The sequence below is a fragment of the Poecile atricapillus genome, chromosome 10 (assembly GCF_030490865.1).
Source record: "Poecile atricapillus isolate bPoeAtr1 chromosome 10, bPoeAtr1.hap1, whole genome shotgun sequence".
Taxonomy (NCBI): Eukaryota; Metazoa; Chordata; class Aves; order Passeriformes; family Paridae; genus Poecile; species Poecile atricapillus.
Window position 1 is genome coordinate 5,197,687 of NC_081258.1, and position 10,705 is coordinate 5,208,391.

Genomic DNA, 10,705 nt, shown 5'->3' on the forward strand with positions numbered 1-10,705 from the left:
CCATGTGCTAATAGTCTTAGAGCAGAAATCAAACCAGCAGTGTTAGCATTTCCAGCTTCAACATTTTTGGCAGGTTTTAAGAATACCAATATTTTTACCCCCTTTTTTTGAGCTATTTTAATCTCATTTCTCTTGTTTTACACCCCAGCTATTTACGTTTACATCATTTGGAGTTTTTTGGTTAATATTCTATTGCATTTTTATTTTTAATATTTTGTAAACATCTGATGAAGAACAGAAACCTTCTGAGTTTCACGGTCACCTTCTCAATTCTCCTTCTAACCCTTCTTCCTAACTCTGAAGCATGAAGCTTCAAAATAAAGAGAATATTACATTGAAAAAGATCCCACTAGAAACCATTGATTGATTTTAAAACATCAGGTCCCATCAATTATTGCTCACATATGCTGAAATCTGAATGAGGACTGAAGGTCCTTAAGTCAGGCCTTGCAGTATCCACATTTTAGTTCCAGTATCCCAGGCTGGAGTAGAGGTTTAGCTACCTCAGGTCACAGGCATAACCTCACACTGAACACAGGGTGACAGAAAGCTTTGAGTCCTCTCCAAAACAGCCACAACAAACTTCAGAGACCCAGGAAAACCTGGAGAATCCTGAGTGCAGGGAGTTTATTAAAGGCTTTAGGGAGTTGCCTTAATTTAGGATGCAGAGCCCAGAAATTGATTGTGAATAGAGATATCTGTATCTCTTTCCTTCCCTGTATCCCTCCTCCCTCTCCAGAGAGGTAAGAGCTCTCTGGAGGAAGGGAAGGAGGAGCCTTCCCACTTTCCCTGAGTTGGAAAGGCAGCCAGATAAACACTCTGATTTCCTGGGAGAGCTCTGCCAAGCTCCTGCTCTCAGGAGGGTGCCCAAAAACCACTGAGGCTACTCAGGGTGGTGAAACCCTGGAAAATATCATAGATATCTGAACAGATAATGCTTCAAAAATCCAGTGGATTAAGGACAAAGAAAATGAATACCACAGCTTTTAGAGCATTTTTTTAGAAGACAGAAGTCCCCATTAAATTTCTATGTAAGGCTAAGCCTCAGCTGAAGGAGTGAAGAGAACCAGAGCATCCACAATCCATCCAGCCCTGACATCCTTGTGCCAAACAGAGGTCTAGGTCCTGCAAGTTCTGAGTTTAATCTCTGATTACAGTAAAATCTGCAGGAAAAAATCTCAAAAGCCTGCCTTAGTTAACTGATCTGTTCTAACTAGAAAACCAGTTTATCAGCCTTTGGGAAATAACACCAACCTACTCCACTTGGCCCTGAGAGAAGTGCTGAATTCTGTCTTATCCCAGCTCATTCATCTTCCACAGGATTTTTAATTCATGGCTTCTAAAGGTGTCATTTGGTTCTGTCAAAAGCATCCTAAACTCCCTGCATTTTGAGTGGGTTGAAGTTTCTGCTGAAGCTGATGAGTTTTTGAAAATTGAAGCAATGCTCACTGTCTGTACATGCATTCAAATAAGCATTAGCAGCGTAAAACTGAATTGTCAAACACTTCCAAGCAGTGAATGCTTCATTTCAGCCATAAATATATGTTGTCAGAGGTCATTAACTTTCCTATTGTAATAGATTAAGCAGTTTTCTCTACACTCTGGGAGCTGACAGCATCTTTGTAATCTCTGAGGGTACTGAAGTCCTCAGAGGAAGATTTAGGGAACTACTGGAGCAGTAGGGTGGTCCATAGGCACTTCAATCTTTAGGCCAGGGGTTTCATAGTTCATTTTTTCAAAAGTGCTTCACCACCATGAGACAGAAGAGCTGTGGGCTGCTGTTTCTCGGTGTTCTCCAACTTTCAAACACTTAAATACTCCTTTCCCATTCATCTTTCTTTTCATGACTGTTGACTGGTTTAAGAACTCCCACTTTTCCTAAAAGCTGAAAGATAAGTGACTTTGTTCAGTGCCCAGAATCATCTCACAGTGGATGTGGGTTTGCTGAGAAAATGTGTGACAGCAGAGGCTCAGGGATAAGAAAGATCCCTGAACAAACACGAGAAATTTCAACAGATTTGTTAAGGAAAATAGAGTTACATACACAAGACACCCTGTTGATAATGGGAATTTGTAATAAACATGAGTTATAATGGCCTTGGTTCCATACATGGGAAAGCAAATATAAAGGAAAAGCTAATTAAAAAAAAAAAAAAGAAAATTAAAATCAAACCAGTCAGATCCAGCTGCTTCTCATCAGCTTTCAATCTTCTCCCAAACCAGCACTAATTCAGGGATTCCTTGGGGAGAGCTGAGAGTTTAAAGTATTCAAGACAAATTCCCTCTTCTGATGCCTCCACTGTGCTCAGAAAGAATTGGCACTCTAGAGATGTACAATTCACAGAATATATTTTTCACTAGTGGGAGAATTTAGAAGCATGAGAAAAAGACACATTGACTGTTCAATGGACAGGCAGGAACAAAAAAAGTAGTCAGGAGAAAAAAAAACCCAGATTGGGTCAGGTTTTGTATCATTGTTAGCCAGCTGGCAAAAGAGCAGCAGGAAGAATAAGATTACTAACATAATAGCACATTATTAGAACGTGTTCTAATAAATATTCCTTTGATTTATTTTTTAATTCAAGCTAAGTCTTTTACAGCTGCATTAACTATTTTGTTTGACTGAGCTTGATATGGTCTGTGTGGTTAATGATGTATATTTTCATCAAAGGTGCCCCTTAAAATGTGCTGTGATCAAAACAATTGAGACAGCACCTCTTGTTTTCTCAGATTTTTAAGGAGGAGAGATGTGAGCATCCCCTAAACCACTCCAAATTCATTCCATATCTTTTACAAGCCATTTACAGTAGCCAATAAATCCCTGCCATGGTGAGAATGTAACACTTGGCCAGCTTGTGATGCTTTACAACAAAGGGCCCTATACTTTATAAACACCCTCAGTGAGTGCTTGTAAGACTGGCAATATCAGGGTGGAATAATTCAACTTATTTAATTACAATGGCAGCAGAAATCTGAGTTGAAAACAAGCTGGTGTCTTAACTCTGGCAGGACAAATTTAAAAGACCCAGCAGATGCTGGTGTCAGGGTAAAGTTCTAGTAAATTTAAACCAATCCTTAAAGTAGCTGGAGCTTGGTTTAGCACAACCCCTCTTTTTTTTTTTGGTTTTTTTTTCAATTGTCATTTGAATTCCAAATGAAATGGTAGTGAGACAAGTGCCATACCTGTTTACCCCCATTCTGAAATGGCAAATATTTACATTTCTGTTAAAGGCAGTGTGTAAAACAATAAAAAAAAATAAATGAAGTGGTCTTTTTTCAACTGCCCATTGGCTCCTCCCCTGGAAAAGCAGAATTGTGGTGCTAATCAGATAATCTTGAGGAATAACTGGAGCAATGTGTCAGCCATGAGAGGAAACAAAATGAACAGCTGCAATTGGATTATGCATTCTCCTCATTATCCAGATTCAAAAGCCTGATGAGCACTGCGTGTGCAATGAGAGGAATGTCAGTGCTGCATATAAAGCAGCAAATCAAAGTGTCTGTGGTTCAGAGCCCCCTGGACCATTCCTGCAGGCTCAGCCCCGGGCCAGGGGGGCTCAGGAAGATGCTGCTCCCCCAGGAGCCCGGGGACACCTTGTGTGTCCCAGCCACGGCTGCTCCGCTGCTCCGGGGAAGGGAATAAATGATTGCAGCTGACATCCCTCTTCATGCCTGGCCAGCTCTTCTGATCATTAGTAAGCAGTGGTGTGGAGCCAATTCTATGCCCATTCTCTGCCAATTCCTTCACAGGGGGAAATCTCTGGAAAGCGGAGTCGGAATCTTGCGCTGCTGCTGGATCCGAGCTCGGGCAGCATTAGGCAGTGGAGGAGAAACTCTGCTTGGCTGGATAAAGAAATAATATCTCGAGCAGCAGAGAGGAGAGGGCATGTCATTGCCGTGTGAATTGCTGCTCATATCTCAATGGAGTTCCAAAGCTCTGTGAGCCAGTAATGTGATAGTGCTGCTCTTGGGCTGACTGGGAGAAAATCTTAATTTATCTCCTGAGATTATCACCTGGGTCAATGTGGGTAACCCAGACGGTTGAGGGGGATTTTATTCACTCTGCTTTCCCTTAGGGTGCAGCTGTGAACTTGGATCTGTTGGTGTTTGACAGAGAGATATCATTGTGACTTCTCCTCATCGAGATCATCCTTGATGAGTATTTACTAGGACTGACTGAAAAGTGCTCCTGAGAAAAACACTGACTCTCTCCTAACCTCAGGAGCAAAAGCAAGACTTGTCATTGCAAGACACAAATTTTTCCCTATTAAAAAAATACTGTACAAGAATCCTAAGCACCAATTATTGGCAAGGAATAAAATCTCTTTGGTTTTCTTTATTAGTTTAAAGTAGAGAAACACAACAATTAAAGCAGATTTCTTCCATGGTAAAGAGCAACTTATTTCTAGCTATCTAAATATATTGAATACAGAATAAATACACCTAAATACAGAAAAAAAAAAAAATAAAAATCGCTCTTTTCCTTCTTTATCTCAACAGAAACGTCCTGAAACTTCAGGAGTGTTTTGTGCTGAATTGAGAGTAACACACACGAATAAACTGTGGCCAACAGAAGTCCTTTTTTTCAGATTGGAAGACACAAGGTGAGAGATATAATGCACATAATCTGTGCACAGAGAAAAACAAATGCCCTAAAAACTAAGACATAAAAATTCAATAACATAACTTGCCTTACCACAAATCATCTGAGACTTCTGCAGGTGTACATGGTGCACAAAGCTCACTCAGTCACATGGAAAATATCACCAAGATACCAAAAAGCTGTCTTTCATTCAGAAAAAGTCAGGAAAATGACCTCATATTATGAGCAAGTTATAAATAGGAATTTCCTAATAAATGCAGCAGTCTTCTATTGTTAGATAATATGAGATTTTGGGGTTATTCCTAGGTTGTACTGGCACGTATTTATGATATTGAAGGCTACACCCCCACTGGTTTACTTGGTACTAATTGCTACTGGTCATATTCCAAGAAATATAAATTTATGTGTTTTTTGAGCTCTAATCCCTGCAGTAGAGCTGCTAGGTTTTCTGGACTCAAAAGTAAAATGTGTGCTCCCACATCCCATGAAAGCCAGCTGAAATAGAGCTCTTTTAATGAAGAACTGAACCCCTGCTCTCCCTTGTTTATTATTTTCTGATCCTCAGTGGAAGAAGGCAGCCAGCCTGGAAATACTCCTTCTCTGTTTATCTGGAAAACAGTGCCATTGGATCCTTTATATTTTCCTCAATATGCAGATCAATATACAGATGATGCTGTCAGGTTTGGGCTGTTTCCTAAAGCCAACAGAAATAGCTCAAAACTTTGCTGCCAAGTGACTCATTGCTATACAGAAACAACATGCAGGAGCAAGAAGCCACACTGAGAATTGGGTAGTTTGGCTAACAAGTGAACTGTATGAGAACACATCTCTTACAGAACTTGTTTCTTGCTAAGACATCCATTTCTTTTTGCTTGAATTCTCCTCGCTGAATGATGTCTCAGCCCCAGATCTTTCTGCTGCTGACAATCACTGCAGTCAGCAGAGCCTGTCTCAAGTCTGGACTGATTAAATATTTGGTAACTTAAGTTAATAATGAAAAACCTGTTCTGGATTAGAGCTTAGTATCAAACATATGGACATGGTCAGGCAGAAGTTTCTCCACAGGAAGAAAGAAGAAACACCTTTCTGTACCGGCTCCAGTTATAATCCTGATGTACTTAAAAAGCACCAGAAGTGAATAAACTTTCAAAACTTGCAGAGATTTACACAGACAGATATCCGCATGCAAGAAGCATTCTCTTTATGAGGCCCAAGAGACTTGCTTTTATGCGTAAGCATTCGTTAAGCAAATTGCCAGCTACTTTATCCAGGTGCACAGAGCAGCCACATAAAAGAAGAGAATTGGTTTATGGAAGCAGAACAGAGATGCTGAAGTCGTGCCAAACAAGGAAGGGGCAACCCCATCCGGCAGAGTAAGCAAATGATGCCATGGATCCATAAGCAAGAAACTAAGCCACCCACAGGCTGCAGAGTCTGCCAAGACAGATGGTGCTACTTGTGAAATATCTTCAGATGTTCCTCAGAGTTTACAACTTATATTTTATGGTGGAAATAAATGGGGGGAAAAAAAAAGAAGAAAGAAAAAAAGTAGTCTTTTATTCCTTAGATTTTATTGGCTACAAATGTTATGTTATGTCCTTTTAAATCAGCCTACAGAAAGATCTGCTCTTAATTAAACTCTTTAAATAATTGGTGGATTTTACCTTGCCTGTGGAGGTTTGATCTCCATCCTCATAATTCAATCTCAAAGGCTTAATCCCCATTTAGTTTAGTTAATCGTTTGTGTAGGCAAATGCCCAATTAGGAGCTCTCCATACCTTTTGGGCCTGCTCAAGCCCAAAATACCTGTGCTAAATAAAAACACTTTTACAAAAATCTGTGGGGTTTTAAACTGTCTCGATGGTGTTTGACATCCCCTCTGAAATACTAGATTGTGGCACTGCAATTTCAGATGTCACTGGAGCTTGTGCTTGCCTTCCAGTCTGAGGATATGAGTAAAGAGGGCAGTGGGGTCTGCAGACCACACTGAACTTGGAAGTTTTAGGATATTTTCTCAATAATGAGTTTCTTTACTTTCACTTGTTTATGCTTCTCTTTAAAATAATTTAGTTTAATTATCAGGTCACTGGTATTCATGTGACTAAGTTTTATAAGCCCAAGAGGAAAAATAAATGATCTTTTGATAGCATCTGATTGTTGGGATTTTTTTTTCAGGGGATGCAATGTTTAGCAAGTAGACAATTCTCAAGAGTATAAAAGAGGATTTCACCCAGACAGGCTCTCAGCTTCAACAGAAATGCACATTTTTCTTTCAGGACAAGCAGTAGAAACTTGGAGGACTCCCCCAACCAGCAAGTACCAAAAGGCAGGTGAGAGGATGCTGATGTCCTCCTGGCTCAGCTCATGGCCAGGCTCGTGTCCCTGTGGGGCAGGAGGCAGTGCAAGGGGTGCAGAGTGACCCACACCTCAGTGCCAGAGCTGCCCAGTCCCTCTCTAAGCCCTGGGGACACCCGAGGGGCTGTGCTGCAGCTCTCAGCACTCACCAGTGCTTGTAGGTGATCTGAAGGACTGGGCAAAGCTGACGATAAACCCTTATGGACTCCAAAGTGTTTTCCTCCTTTTCATTCACATTTTTTCACATCACAATCTCTCCCCATCTCGCCTTTTGTCAGCGCTGAATTCAAGTCATTAACAGCATTCAGCAGAGGAAAAAAGGGCACAGAGCTCATCACTTAACTTTATCCTGGCATCATCATTCTGTACGAGTTATGTTGGTTTAGAAACCCGCACATATTCATCACAATCACACTCATTTTTCCACCAAAGATGAGGTCTACAGGTAGCTACTATTTTTCAGCCTGTGTGCACTAAACCTCATAATCACTGATGAACAGTCTGCAAGCTTTATGTCAGCAGACTTTGATGAAAAATATGTATATAAAGATACTCCTATTTCGTGGCTTTTTATTACTGTTCCTTTTAAAATCAGCTCAAGATCTCTTACATCCCCACATTGAACAGTTATAGATATATTTAAGAGCTGAAAACTGACATTTCAAAGTTCAGCTCAGTCATCTTTTAAGCCACCCAAGGCACATCTTTTTCTCTTATTCCCATTCTGGAGAGTCTGTTAGTTTTTTAAACCTTTTTATTTTGTGTGGGTTTTTTTTTTTTTGAGGCATTGTAATTTGAAAACCAACAGTACCGTGAATATTGTTCTATTTTATGTTTGTGGGAACACTGACACAAAAGGAGCAATCTGTTTTTGTGTTTCCACCCCACTGGAGCCCACTGGGATCTCCTTCCTGAGAGCTTCCAGTGACCAAGTACCGCAGAATTCACTGTCCAGCACAAGGACATCCTGGCCTTCCTTCCCATATGGTTTAGTCCCAGTTTTCCTGAGCAATCAGAACGAAATTTAGAATAACACAAAAGAATGAACAAGTTAAAGATACAGTAATCTGGCAAGTATTTTTAAAGAGCTAGTCCCAAGGCCCAATTCCTATTTTATGGTTATTGAGTCTGTCTCCCCAGAGCTCAGCCATCTGACAGGAGGCTTGGGGAACCATCCAGCTGTTTCCAGTCCCCAGCTACCAGGAGGATTTTTCCTTTGTCCTCCTTTTCAGCAGGCAGCTGAAACTCTAAACTCTCCCCAGGCTTGATGCCTGTAGCAAGACAGGGTTAATTAGTCCTCCTCATTAACCTGTTCCGAGCCAATGCAGCATTGAGAGGACCCTGTCTCCATGGGCTTTTATCTGTCTGACCACCAAAAATCTGTGCAAGTTCCTCCTTGACCAACCTCTTGGCAGTGCTTGCACCTCCCCAGCCACACTCAGGCAGCCACAGAGGTGCTGCTCAGAGGGTACAAACACAACTCTTTGGAATATTGGGTGCTGCTTTTACCTCCTTCAGAGGACGTGGAATTGCAGGAGACTCAGGATCTATACCCAGTCACTGCTTAATAATTTATCCTCATGAAAGATGGGTGTTAGGAAGCACTTACTCTGCTAGGAGGTAAATCCACTGCCATGAGCACTTGTGGGCATCCATGGTGATATTTCACTTTCAGAAAAGAAAGTATTGAAACCGAGAGGAATGAGGGATTTGTCTTAATAAACAAGCTGTGGGTCTGCTGGTAGATAAAACTAGCACTGAGAGATAAAAGAAACAAGGGGAAGGATTCCATTGGTTGATGAATGGAAAAAAGATATTTGCCTTTACAAACAAACTGTAGGTTTGCTGATAAATGAAATTGGATAGTGAAATTGGAATTGGGTATGAAAGAGACAATGGGGAAAGACCGTAAATTCCATAAGAATTAGAAATTAAGAGGGAGGGTTATACATTAGAGGGGAATCTTAGGTATCAGGTGTTCCAGGAAGTCTGTACCTCTCAAGTACCTCAGCCAATGGGGTAAGAGAGAGGGACAAGCGGCTGGGAAATTAGGATAAAAAGGAGGCTGCGTCCTCCAAAAATTTGAGAGACCCCAGGGGAATGCCCCATGGCCGCTCCCTTTATTCAAATAGAGTAAAAGGACTCCTCTGTCTCCTTTTTGGACATAAACCTCTGGTGATTGTGGATTAATTTCACGAGGCAGATTTAGATTTATTTCAATTTTCACTCTCTCCACTCCCACTGTAATTCATTCAGCTCTATCTTGTATATACTTGTATATCTTCTTTTCTAAATAGCATATGGAACCTTATCCACCAGCCTGTGCATGAGCCTACTTTGTTTGCCATGTGTTTCAGTTTAAAGTAGCCTGGAATTATCCCTTACACTTTAGGTGCAATGTGTATGAGCCCTGCCAGAGTGTAGCACAGAGCCCCTCTCCCTGGGCAAGGTCACATATGTACAAACACCAATCGTGAATTCTTCAATGTGTTAACCAAGGAAACATTTCAGCTATTTAATTCAGACAGAATTGATTGGAAAAACCAAATATTTCTTTATTGCAGGAGACTGGGTGGATCTATGGAGGTCTAGATGCTGGCAAGCAAAAATAATGTATCTTTAAATGGTACTGGAAAGGGTAAATTGACAGTCTGGAGATGTCACTTTATCTACAGAAAGATACAGAAAGAGATATGAAAGATTCCCCATGATCTGACTGGCACCAGAGCTGGGGTGAAAGGACACAGTCATTTTTCAAGGCAGGAATAAATCACCCGCATTCTGCTTACATTTATTACCTACCTGCACATATCCAAACCTTCCCAGAAGTGGGCTTGCTTTTGCTCTCTCTTGCCATGGCCATTAATTTACTTGTTCACTGATGAACCCACTCACATTCGAGGTCCTTTTTACCACTTCCTTATAAAAATTATTGGCTAATTACTGCCTAAAAGACTGTATCGATTTCAGGACCTGTCTAAGCAAAAACCCAACAAGCAGCCTCAGGAACACGGAATTTCCTCAATGCTTTGATTGTTCAGACTGTATTTCCTTAGCCTTTTTTCCCCTGACAGTCCTAATAAAAGCTGTTACCTCTGATTTATTATGAGGTATGAGCAGTATCACCTGTTTTCAGTGCAGCTCCTGTAAGGCAAGATGCAGGAAGTTACTCTCAGTACCAATCTCTCTGATGGAGCATCCCTTTATCCAAAATCAGAGCAATACACTCAGAAAAGGGCTATTCAATGTAAACCCCACTGAGGGCTGCATTTGTCTACTGTGCCTTCGTTAATCCATGGAAATAACTGCCTTGAAGAACAGACAGTGACACTTCTCCTAAAAGCACTGAAAACCACCCAAAAATCTGCAAAAGAAATGAAGTTTGTTAAAGCTTTAAAGAAGAAAAAATATTCCATATAGCCTAAAAGGCCAAATGCTGTTTCCATGAAGAATCTCAGTTAATTTTCACTAAAAGCAGCTCCAAATCTTTAAAAGTAGGGAAAGAATATCTGTTTTCAGCAGACACATACTTTCAGTTGATTACTTCTCTCTGTCTCAGAGACATAACTTTTATTTTGGCAGCATCTTGTAATGCGTGGTGATGAAAAATAATTTTACCTTTCAATTTTAGTCACAGAACTTTATAACTGTGTCTTGAGATAACTTTAAAACATAGTGTCTTTTTTCTGGCTTTTGGTAATACAAGTTACAAAGATTCGCATTTGGAATTTATTTTATTATATTTTG